Source organism: Salarias fasciatus, chromosome 6 (genome assembly GCF_902148845.1).
Source record: "Salarias fasciatus chromosome 6, fSalaFa1.1, whole genome shotgun sequence".
In the NCBI taxonomy this organism is placed as follows: domain Eukaryota; kingdom Metazoa; phylum Chordata; class Actinopteri; order Blenniiformes; family Blenniidae; genus Salarias; species Salarias fasciatus.
Window position 1 is genome coordinate 14,256,298 of NC_043750.1, and position 12,262 is coordinate 14,268,559.

Consider the following 12,262-nt stretch of genomic DNA (forward strand, 5'->3'; position numbering starts at 1 on the left):
CATGGAAGAAAGGAGTTTGTATCGCTTCGGGTCTTAATGTATGACAGCAAAAAACAAAAACAAGGCATAGAGCTGCCCACACTGTCTGACTAACAATTTCTCAACAGCAGTCCTGATTTAAAAGCAAAAAAAAGACAAAAGAAAAACCGGATCAGCAATTTGTAAGGCTGAAAATTTTATGTGAATAGAGTTCCATAAACTAGTGTTATGAAAATTGGGGCAAACACAGGCTAAGAGCTTTATCTGTGAATCTATACGCCGCAGAAAAAAAAGCCCCCAATGATCGAGATTTCACAGATATCCACTGAGATTCACTGTTGTGTTGATGGGAATGTGATTAAAGGAGGGAATAATAAGATGTAATGCAAACACATGTCAAGCAGACACCACAGTGTGGAGAGGAGTGTGAGAAGATAAGAAAGGGATTCCGAGGAGAGAGGGAAAGCAGGAACTAAAAAAAAAGGAATAAATTATTGAACAAATAAATAGCTTTAGAACACAGAGGGGCAGTGGCCTTAAGGCGAGAGTGCCACAAAAGAATGGCTACAAGCAGCAGGAGATTTGCTGCCATAAAAAAAGAAGAAGTAATGTGGAAGTCCTGCAGCCGTGCCACTAAGCCCCCAGTGCAGATTAAACTGTACAGTAGTAAGGAGGGATGGGGGGGACGAGGAGGGGGAAAGACAGATAGAGGGAACGAGAGTCAAAAAGAGCAGGAGAAAGAACTGCAGAGGGAAAATAAAGCTTTGTGGTCTGGCACCAGTGTGCTATGTAAAACCATCATGCGTGCCATGGGGATCGAAGACGAGGGAACAGGAGCGCCGCGTTGGTGGGAAAGACACGGGGAGGGGACAATAACCGAAGAGGAGGGCAAGGCGAGGAAGACAAAGACAATAAATGTGAAGCTGAGAGGAGAGCAGAAGAAACGGAGGGAAAGACTTTAGCTTCAACTGTACAAGTTTGACTGAGATTGTGAGTGTGTGTGTGTGTGAGCCTGGTTGGAAAATGGAATTGTTGTGGTTGTGCCTGGCTCCTTTGGAGTGTCTCCCTGTGATTGGAACATGAAGGGGGGCCGTGAAGGGATCGCCCCAACCACAAACTCTCCCTCTCTCTCTCTGACACACTCTCTGAATCCCACGTCTTCCTTCGTCGGTTTCCGACTCTGCACATGCTATATCTTATTCCCAGTGCTTTCAGAAGAAAATCCAACACAAACACACACCCACACACACACACACACTCATGTACACAATGCATACACAACCCGTGTAATAAATATGGAAATCTGATGCCACCGCATCTCTGTTATGGAATAATAAGCAGAACACTGCTAAAAATGTCCGCGAGCAAAAAGTATTTGCACACTATGTTCTGTCACCACTGTGCTTTGATAAATATAAAGACGATACACAAGGAAGCAATTTAGTTTTGAAAGAAGAAATAAAAAAAAAAGAGCAATGAAGCAAAAGCAAAATAGGAAAACGCAGAAAAATGTAGGTACAGAAAAGAGGTGAAAAACGGTGAAAACAAACCCGCCTGCGTGGAGAACAGATGAAGCGGGGAAAGTCTTAAGTTGAATTTTTAATATCGCACCATATGCTCCTCTCCACAGGTGAAGACATCTTTGCTATTAATTACAAATTCACAGCCTGTATGTGGGTGTGATTGCGTGATAGACAGACGAAGACAAAGAAAGCAAGTGGGGCACGAGTGACACCAAAAGCAGCGCAAGACAACGAAAAAGAAAAAAAACGGGGTGTAATGTGAACAAACAGGGCAAGCAGAGAACAAACAAAATAAACAAAGAGACAGCAGAAGGCACAGTATCGATTGGACTGACATGTTAGAGGAGTATGGAAAAGTAAGAGCAGAGGACAATCTAGATATCAGACGGAGAAAACGACAGGAAGGCTGGGACGCCGGCGAGCTGACGGACGGATGATAGGGAGAGCAGAGATAGATTGGAAGCTGCCCCTCAGACTGCCAGGTGAATCAATAACACCGCTGTGCCTCTTCCACTTCTCCCAGCTGCTTGTCCACTTCTTCCACTCCTCATCCTCTCACTCCTGTGAGCAGCGGCGCAGCTGGACGCCGCCTGGCTGGAGCTGAGGCATGAGCCTCCCGCCCGCCGGGGCCGACTGCCTCAGCCTGCTTCCACCGCGAGGCTTTCGCTCAAAATAGCCGCTTCGTAAGGCTTTCAGCGTGATTCATGAAAATTAGCCCCAAAATCATGCTCCTGTGATTGATGAGGAAAGAAGTAAAAAAAATAAATAAATAAAAATAAAAAAAAAAATTCACATCTGTGCTCAATCTTAAAGTTTACCATTTTGTTCTAATTATTTTATTTATTGACAGGCCTCTTTGTTTTCAGCAGAACAGATTGACCCGAGCAACAATCTGGCTCCGCTGGCCTGAGCACGTCTTCCTGGTTTAGAGTGTTTGGCCTCGTCTGTGGGAACCAAACACACAGTCACTATAATTACCAGGCAAACCCATAACATCCCTGACCTCAGCATCACCTCTCCTAACCTGAGCCAACCTTCCAGCCGGCGATGCCGACATTTTCAACATAAAGCAAAAGCACTCGTGTCACAGCCATATACTTTTGCGTGCACAGAAATGTAGAAATGTGCTGACAAACATGTAAAACGCAAACGCACACACACACACACACACACAAACACACACACACTCAGTCACAGCTGGCTCTGCAGACACTGGCATCCATCACATCTTGTGAAACTTAATCTCTCTGAGAAGTGGAACAGCTGCAGCGGCACGCATGTCCACGTGCACACACATGCACATGTGCACACACATACAGCAGGAAGATCAGCTGGAGCAAAACTTGCTCATCCGCCGACTGGCATGTGACAAGACACCTCTGACCTGAGAGTAGCAGGATATGGCCGTAAAACATGCTGTCGTTCCCTAAGTGTGCCCAAAAGTAACTACAGACAGCAGGCGGGGGCTCGTCTCATGATGACACTTTTACAGCCTGCAGCACTTTCACATTAAATATTCATTTTCTTTGAACATTGAATTTTAGAAGGATGACTATGTCAGTATTAAAACCATAAAACTTGTTTAACAGCTCTGTTGATGGCAAAAGTATTTAGTGACTAGACTGAATACTTTGTCAGTGTTTCGTTTTGAAAACAACATATATAGTTTCACTTTCATGTACACATTTTTTATTCGATTAAGGAACTTAACGAAGCAGAAATGCAGTGTATGCATAGTTATTCATGCACTGCATGTGCATTATCAGTCGGATATCAAAGTATTTTTCCAGTTCTTTTCTCAACATATACATGTCTCTACCTCACAAACTTGCACCTAATTGTTGTAAAAGTACTTACATGATCGATTTGTAAGCGAGTGAGGTCTGTAATGCAGCCATAGACAGAGCGAGACTGCTGACTGATGTCAAACACGCACACAGCCATCAGCACATTACAGCACATTATAGCCATTTAACCATGACAGTGGCAGAAATGAAAAGAAATACAGCAAAAACATGTGCAATCATTGCATATCAGGAGTGAGAGTAGGCAGTGATTAGAGATCAGCTGTAATAATGTCTGAAGATCAGCCTCTTGAAAATGTGTCAGAAAGGATTAGATACAGGCTGGCAAAGTTAAATTCACAGGCAGGAATTCACCTCTGTAATCCACTGTAGCCTGTTTGAGCCTAAAATGCTCATGCGGTGTTTGCATAAATTCACAGGCAGCCCACTCAAAATAGCCCAAACTGACTGACAGCCATTAGCAAATCCTATTGCTTTGTGTCTGCACACACCATTAAACGTCCGTCCTGTGTTGTGTGTGCCGGTGGCATCAGTTCAGGCATGAGAAAATACCTCTGAGCATGTTTTGAGGGGGAGCACCAAAAAAAAAAAAAACCCCAGGCAGGCACCAACCCCTGTGAAAACCAAGCGGTTTACAGCCTCCTTAATCTCTCATCAGCATTAAAAACCTCATTTCAAGAGCCGCCCTAAAGCGAAAAGAACTGTAATAATCTCGCAGCAAATTTGGGAAGCAATGCACTATTCTGATTAACGCCGCATCAAGTGTACATTATCATGTCTGTGGCACGGTATATACATACAGACACGGGAACAGCTGGGTCAATATCTGGTAACTGTACTGTCACGGCAGAAATATGCATATGCACTACTGAGCAGATTGCATCTGGATCGATATGAACTCACAGCTGACCGGCCATGACACGCTTTACCTTCCTCATCAAACCAAATGACAGGAAGACAACAGCGATGCGCAATCAGTGTGGGCGCGAGAGGCGAGAGGCGTCCAGCTGGAACACCGATAAAACAACTAACTCCGAGCCGAGACGGTGTCAGTCATGTGTCACACACACACACACACACACACACACACACACACACACACACACAAACACACGCATCATGCACACGGATGATACACGCAGAAGATTTTTTTTTTTCTGCACGGGGATGCCGGGCGATAAAGAAGTTGTGGCTCTGCAGTGCGCGCCATCAACAAGCCAAAGTGCAGCGCGGAGAGATGACAGGAGGCGCGCTCACCATATCAGCGTCTGCCCGGCGCCGGCGATTTTGGGAAAAACTCGCAGTCTGAGTGGATTCAAGCTCTCCGTCCGTCCGTCCGTCGTCTGCCGGTACAACATCCACCGAGGCTGCAGCCGCTTTGACCAAATAATCCAGCAGCGTGCGTCTGCGCTCTCTCTCTCTCTCTCTCGCTCTCTCTCTATCCCCCCCTCTCTCTCTCTCTCTCTCTCTCTCTCTCGCTCCAATAATTTCCCACCCCGTGCGTATGGACCCGGTAAGGTAGCTGTGAGTCCCACGGTCTGGCGGCTGGAGGGAACTTGGAGCGGATTTAAAGCCGCAGACGCCGCGCGTAAAGAGCCTCGCGCATTATTTCTGGCCCTCCTATTATATTCCGCGGAGAGGCGGACTCGCCAAAAAGGTCTCAGCTTCCTCTGCCGTCGCTCCCTCGCTCGGCAAGACGCGAGATCGTCCCGTTAAACGAGCAAAGAGCGGAGTAAAGTGATGAGAGTGAATCTCTCTCGTGTGTCAAACGCCCCTCAAAGTGAACGGAAGTAGTGCGAGGGATGACACATTGTCTCACTCCTCTGCACACATTTTTTAATATAATGATTTCCTAAAAATAAAACTTGCGTTAAGATAAAATCTCAGTTAAATTTCTGTCAACAGGCTCTCTGGGATAACGTTGGGATGTGAAGATTAGGAGAGGGGCAATCACAGGAACAATTTATCCACGGAGACAAGTGGAGCTGATCTTATCTCCAGTGAAGAGCAGCAGCTCCTTGATGAAGTCGGATATTGCCTTAACATTTCCAGTTATTCAGGCCAACACTCTCCAAATGGGGCTTTATTGAGACGTACACTTTAAATTGGTGATTTCTAGGGTTCAAGAGTGAAGATAAATTGTGACATTTGACTTTTATTCTGGGACACAGACACAAGAAAGGTGGACAAACAGTTTTACATATGTGCATGCAGAATCTTCCTAGATGTGCCTGACTGCTTGGGCATGCAGCAAATATAAATTTGCATTTTTATCTTATGGCTGTGTTAAAAATGGAGGCTTAATTGGTCATTTAGTATATTTCATTCTTCTTGTTGTTTTTACTGAGTCTGTTAACCCTCAATGCAATCATCAACAATGTCCAAAGTGTCTGCATCTGCTTCCAAAATAACTTCAACTTTTAATTTCTGGCAGTTTTTTAATATTATGTTTGTTTTTAGTGAAACTAAGAAGCTCATGGTTGACACACTGGGCTGTCTATTACTTTATTTTTTTCCACAGTGAAAAACATGCAGAAATATTTTCAATATGAAATCAAGAACGGTCTAATTCATAGATGTGACATTTATTCTAGTCCAAGGGTCAAAACAGCTCAATTTGATCTCAAGTGGTCTGGATCAGTAATGCAATCATAACCTTTGAATAACAAACCTCTCAACATTTCCCTTTGTTTCAGTGGAAGGCATATGAAGGCATTATAAACAAGGTTACATTCCAATATTTTAACTTTAACTTGAACAAATTGACAATTCTGAAAAATAAATAAATGCAATTTTAATATCATGGCATTCTTAATTACGCCCCCTGGTGCAAAGTACAGAGAAAACAACATGTTTCCCCATCTGCAGCACTAAGCGTGTTTTTAGAAATTCACCCCCGCAGTCTGGCTTTGATGCTAATACTACCAGTCAATGAGGCGGCGAGCTTTCACAGGTGGATCACTGAACACTTGGCTCAAGTCTCAGGATTGTGTGCTTTGGCCACTCTGCTCTCACTGCAATTCAAAGTCAGTCAACAGCAGCTGCTTTTATCAAAAACTCAATCCCTTGTTTATTTTGAAAGGCTGTACGTTCAGTTCCACACTTCCTGTTAAGACTTCAGCCTCTTTCAAATACGATAATGAGCGGGGTGCTTCACACAACGACTGATATAATTTCAAACAACTGACAACAGGGGTCCACAGGGTGACCGATCAATATGGAGCGAGGGAGGGGGGCCATCTGAAGCCCTGCGCCTTCACTTAGAATGATCAGGTTGCACAATCTGAACAAAAGACGTGAGGGATTATGTTACAGCCTATATTATGTCTTACTAGATGTTTGTTTACAGTGTTAGTCGGAATTTTTCCTTTATCAATTATAATTTAATTGGAATTTTAACAAAGTATTCCTGCTTTATTCATACTATATTACGAGCTGTAAAAATGTATGTGATGTGTCTCAAAAACTCACTCTGACTGTCTCTGTGTTGAGAAATAAAGTCAGCAAAAGATGGAAAAAAAGGCAAAGCAGTCTAAAGAATTGACTTCCTGACTTTGAGAGCACTTGCATGCACTACACACACAGACACACATATACACACACATAGATACACTTGCACGTTGGGTGTGCTGACCGACAAGACCAAACCCAATCAGTGGTTCAGCAGATCCCATCAGCACAATGTAAATGAGATGGAGAAGCCAAACGTGCTTTTGCTGCAGAAACTCCTCGGCTTCAGTGGGTACAAGAAAACACAACCTCAGGCTGGCCTGGCACACGCACACGCACGTACACACACACACACACACACACACACACACACACACACACACACACACACACACACACACACACACACACACACACACACACACACACTGGAGACAGATGTGAAATGCACACACACAGTGAGGTTGTGCACAGTCACACGCAAACACTCAAAATAAATCTCAGCCCATAAGAGATAACTGAGTTTCCATCAAGACAACTTCATAAACTAAAACAGACCCACAACTTTATTTACTGGACCACATGACGCACGGCGATACAGGGACCGGGCTGCAAAGCACTTTGTTGCATGTGACGCTTTTGTTTTGCTGCTTGACACGCATTGTCACAGTGAATGCATATCCATACTGCAACTCCAGCAGCTATCGATTAAATATTCAACTGAACCTAAATATGTAAGGAGACACAGGCTCAATATTCAATGTGTGTGTATGCATGGATGCATTCAGTGTGTGAAAATGCATGACTGTCAGCACGCATGTTCATTCTGGTTGACCCGCTCCCTGCAGGCAAACTGCACACACTGTCGACCAAGTAATTTATTAGTTTTCAATGTTTTTTTAAGTCATGCGTGAAGCCTGCCTTTCCTCTTCTGTTGTCACTGACCCAGCTCAACAAATTAGTGCTGGAAAAGCCTGCAATCAGGACACAGATTTAGGCAAATAACAAATCTAATCTTGATGTCCACTCGATCGGTCTTATTGTGAAACACAGGGTTAGCAAGTGGCTTAATAAAGTACGTCTGTGGTGCAACAGCTGGGGATGTTTTTTAAAATATCAATTTTGAGTGTGCAGTTTTCCCAGAAACTGTCCTGCTCACTTACGGATTTAATCCTGCCTTCCAGAGATACTCAGCGATACGCTGTCTGTATCATATCACACCACCTGCAGTGTGTGGGAAAATATCCTGACATGTTCTGAAAACAGTGTAAGAAGAGGGGGTTGATTAAAAATGGAAAATAAGCTCCTCATTAAAATTTCAACTTCATCAAGTCAAGATGAGAGCGTAGAGCTGAGGAATCCTGCTGAATCGCTCCACAGTGAGCTTCACAACAGTTGCTCCTTGGACGTACACTAAAGTGAGGGTTGGATCAAAACGATACTCGGCAGCTACATTTTTAATGAGAACACTGTGACCTATAGGTGTTAGTGAAAGCAGATGGTCCAGACTTTGGTGTGACAGCATCAGACAGATTGGAGGCTATTATGCGGTATTTCCACTACACGGTACCAAACCCGGCTCCAAACTCCTCCACTGGCTTGTTGCTTTGTGTTTCGGAGTGTCACAGTGTTGCCACATCAAACCGCCATGACGCAATCTCAGCTCAAAACACACAGCGGCACGGTGGATATTAAGCGGATGTATTCTTGATACTTCAAAGATGGCTGTCATGAAAAGGAGGCACTTTGTTTCAATGCAAAAAGGTAGCAAGACAACAACAACAAAAAGAAAGGCTGGGAAACACTGGAGCTTTGGTGGCAACATAATCTGATATGCAAAAAAGAAGCAAGGCAAACCTTATTAAGGCAATTTTCTTGGACCAATCAGTGGCTTGCAGTGTTTTTATTTAGCATTTTGGTTATTTCACCTTTCAAGGATCCTTAGTTAAGGTGGCATAAACCCACAAAAACCAAATAAGACGAATAAAGTCAAAATGATTTGAGCAGCACTGTACAACTGAGAAGTTAGTACACACTACCAGGATAAAATGAACTTTGATTTACTGAATTTAAATGTGAAATAAATGGTAGATGGTTAAATCTGAGATGGCCAGTTTGACTCTGAAAATGCTTCAGATCCAACAGAGCTGAACCATTAATGAACCATTAATGTCTACATTTCATTATTGTACCCATAATGCATGGCACTGCGAGGACCCTGGAGGTAGAACATGTGGCGTAAATAAACAGAAATCCTCATAAATTTGATGGGCCATAATGGGTTACTCCCCCCCCCCCCCCCCCCCCCCCCCCCACCCCCGAGGGAAAAAAAAAAAAAAAAAAAAAAAAAAAAAAAAAGTAAATAAAGAAGGGGTCAAAAGTGCAGAATAACAATGTGCTTAACAAAATTCTCCAAAGATCACGGTTCCTCAGTAACCTGGCTCGTGCTTCATCACTTTGAAAGTTCAGCCAGTGACTTATGGGAGGGGTGTGGGGCCGGGCATTAAAGCCATGACATTTCAATAATTGCCTGTAATGTCAGCATCACAGACTCACAGCACCGCCCACTCGCGTTACTCGCACAGACATTCACACACCGCCTAATTATTTCATCTTAATGGTGGATGCCATAAACACATGCTTGACCCGCTGCCCCCCGCTGTTTTTTATATTGTTGATTGACTCGACATAAGGTATAATACAGATGAAAAGTATCAGAAATGTGCTACAGGATGTTTCAGATTACAGTTTCACTCAGTGATGCTGGGAAGGAAACTTGTGTGCAGGATAAGTCACTTACTGCAGGACTTTCTGTTCTTTTTTTGTTGCTGGAGATGTATCATATGATTTGAAAAGTCTGTCTGGGGTCACTTTCATGAGGTGAAGTGTGAATACAAAGATGGCTGCCAGATGGAAATGCATCAAAACACACTTAAGCCACTAAAACAAGTTTCAATAATTAATTGAATAATATACATAAATATTCTTATCTTGTATAACATATACAAACATTAGTGTGGATGTGAATCTGGAGGTCCTTCATAGCACGCACACGCACACACACAAACACAAACACACATATAATAAACGCAAACATTCGCCACATCATTATCCGTTCCTTCCTTTAGGCAGCGACTTGGCATTTGCCAGTCGTCCAGTCATTTGTTTCCTACCCAGACATTAGCGGCGGCAGAGGGCTGCTAACCATTAGTGACTTGGCTGGTATTGGAGATGGCACCTTCCCTAGTTGCACCTGGACAATTACATCCATAATTTCATAGAGCGAGACACTAATGCGGCTAACAAGGAGAGTGTGAACAGTCACAGGCTGCAAGAGGAAAAGCAGCTGAACGTTTTTTAGCAACACGAAAACCATTTCCTGATCCATAATCGCACATTTGAATGACACTAAAGGGATTAGCAAAGATAACAATTTTTCAATATTTCAGTTTGACCTACATCTACACGTCGCTGTTGGGATTTCTTTGCTTTTCTGTTTCCTTTTGTCACTGCTGTAAATGTGTTGAATTGGCTCCAACAATGCCAGTCCTTCCCAGGTTATGCTGCTACAGATAAACATGGTTTAGGGATAATTCAGGGCCTTTTCTATGTCAACCCATCAATTGACTAAAGTCAAGGCTTAGCTGTGTCTTTATTCACATAGCTGTAAAAATCTGTAGTCCTGATATTTATTTTTACACAATTCTAGAAAAGATTGAGTGAGCTAAATTACATCTTACAGACTCTATAGAACGTTGAGCTGCTTTCTAAAGAGATATCCGGGGAACACGCTGTGAGTTTCATTTTAATCATGCGAAAGATAAAGATCAACTGGGGCAACGGAAAAAGCAGAAAGGTAGAATTCTGCAGAGGAAACATGCGTGTTCATTCGCATGTCAAAAGGAGTGAAAATGGGGGAGTGACAGAAAATATGAAGAACAAGAGAGCGAGAAGTCTGGCAGTCCTAAAGAAGCTTTTATTGAACACTAAGAAGGGAGTATAGAATGATGAACACCCAGCCTGCTCTTTTCACATCGAGGAAATTGCATTTGGGAATATTGAGCTGCCGGGTAAGATGAAGTACACATCCCCTCCTCCACACACACACATGCACACACACTCAAAATGCTCACGGTTTTATGGTAGCACGTATTAGCAAAAGAGAAAAGATCATATTTACAGAGCCAGGCGCACACATCACACGTGCACATACACACAGGATCTCATTTGGTCTGTGTGCAAGGGTTGGATGAGCACTGCCTACTATTGAAAGAGCGGAAATGAGAATCGGTGCAAACAGGGAGACAAAAAGAAAAGAGAGGAGGAAGTGGCGGAGGAAGACAGACGCAGGAGCAAGGCATAAATAAATGACTGATAAAGGGAAGAGAACGAAAAGAAAGCCAGACACCCTCCATTAGCACCGAGATGAGTGAGATTTTACAGGTGCCGCTGATAAGGCAGCGACTCATTTTAGACATGAAGCACGTCAAGATTATTTTTCACAAGAATGCAAATGATTTTTTTCTGATGTCTTGAACTGCTGGAGTCAACAGGTTTCGCACACATGGTATGCAGACAGACCATTAATTATGGATGTCGACTCAAAATGAGTGACAAATGATCGAAATATCAAAGAGAGAGTGCTGTTGCATTGTGCAAGGCTGTGCATGCTCGATTTGGGCGTACAAAACCCAAGAATGTGACATGCGAGGGATTAGGTGTGGATTTGTATGAAATAAAGAAGCTGTGCCTGAATAGACCCGACATATGTCAGTGCATTTGTGTACTTGCACAGATCCACAAGTCAATGAAATAGTGAACAATTGCAAATATTTGTACCATATAGCACATGAATGCAAACAGGGGCAGATAGCAGTGTGTCCATATACATCCATCCATCAGACCTGTAACAGGTTGTAAAGTTAAATTTGAGCAGTGGTGCATCAGGAAAACAGACCCCCACATTGTGAATGCATGAAAATGTAAGACTTAGACCACACATACACACACATACACACTCGCGAGCAAGCACACACGCACGCGCTCACACATGCACGTCATCACAGCTGAATAGCTTATTTGTGTTTACATAAATGCCGCAATGACTACACTATAAAGCGGGCTGTCAGTTACATGCGGCATGCACTCAACCGGCAATTACTTCTATACACAGAACAACAAAAGCAGACAGCAAAATAAAATACTATCAGTGCCTCACACACACGGATACTCAAGGCTTGCATGAGCACACACACTCACGCACATGCACACGGGTCATGGAGAAGTGGCTGTCACTGTGATTGGTTCCTGCTGCCGAGGGCGAACCCACAATAGCCAATTATCTGTCATTATGCACCACAGCAGCTCTCGCGGTCTGGATTCCTCTGCATGTGTCTGTGTGTGCATGTGCGCATATCTTTATGTGTCTATCCGTTATAGTGGAAGAGATTGGAAAATTGCTAGTTATATATTTCAGGATGGTGAAAGAAGAGAGGGGGAAAGTGC

The 12,262-nt window shown here is 43.5% G+C and overlaps 1 protein-coding gene across 16 annotated transcripts in view; it reads right to left on the minus strand.

The window, feature by feature from the left end:
- The window catches only part of ptprdb (protein tyrosine phosphatase receptor type Db), a 148,687-nt gene that overhangs the window by 81,329 nt on the left and 55,096 nt on the right, over positions 1–12,262 (minus strand). The window contains exon 1 of one of the 16 annotated variants that reach the window (XM_030093132.1): positions 4,565–4,740. The exons of the other annotated variants lie outside the window; for them this stretch is intronic. The gene's annotated coding sequence lies outside the window, so the exon portion shown is untranslated. Of the gene's footprint in view, positions 1–4,564; positions 4,741–12,262 lie in introns of those variants that run through there. 16 annotated transcript variants of the gene reach the window in all.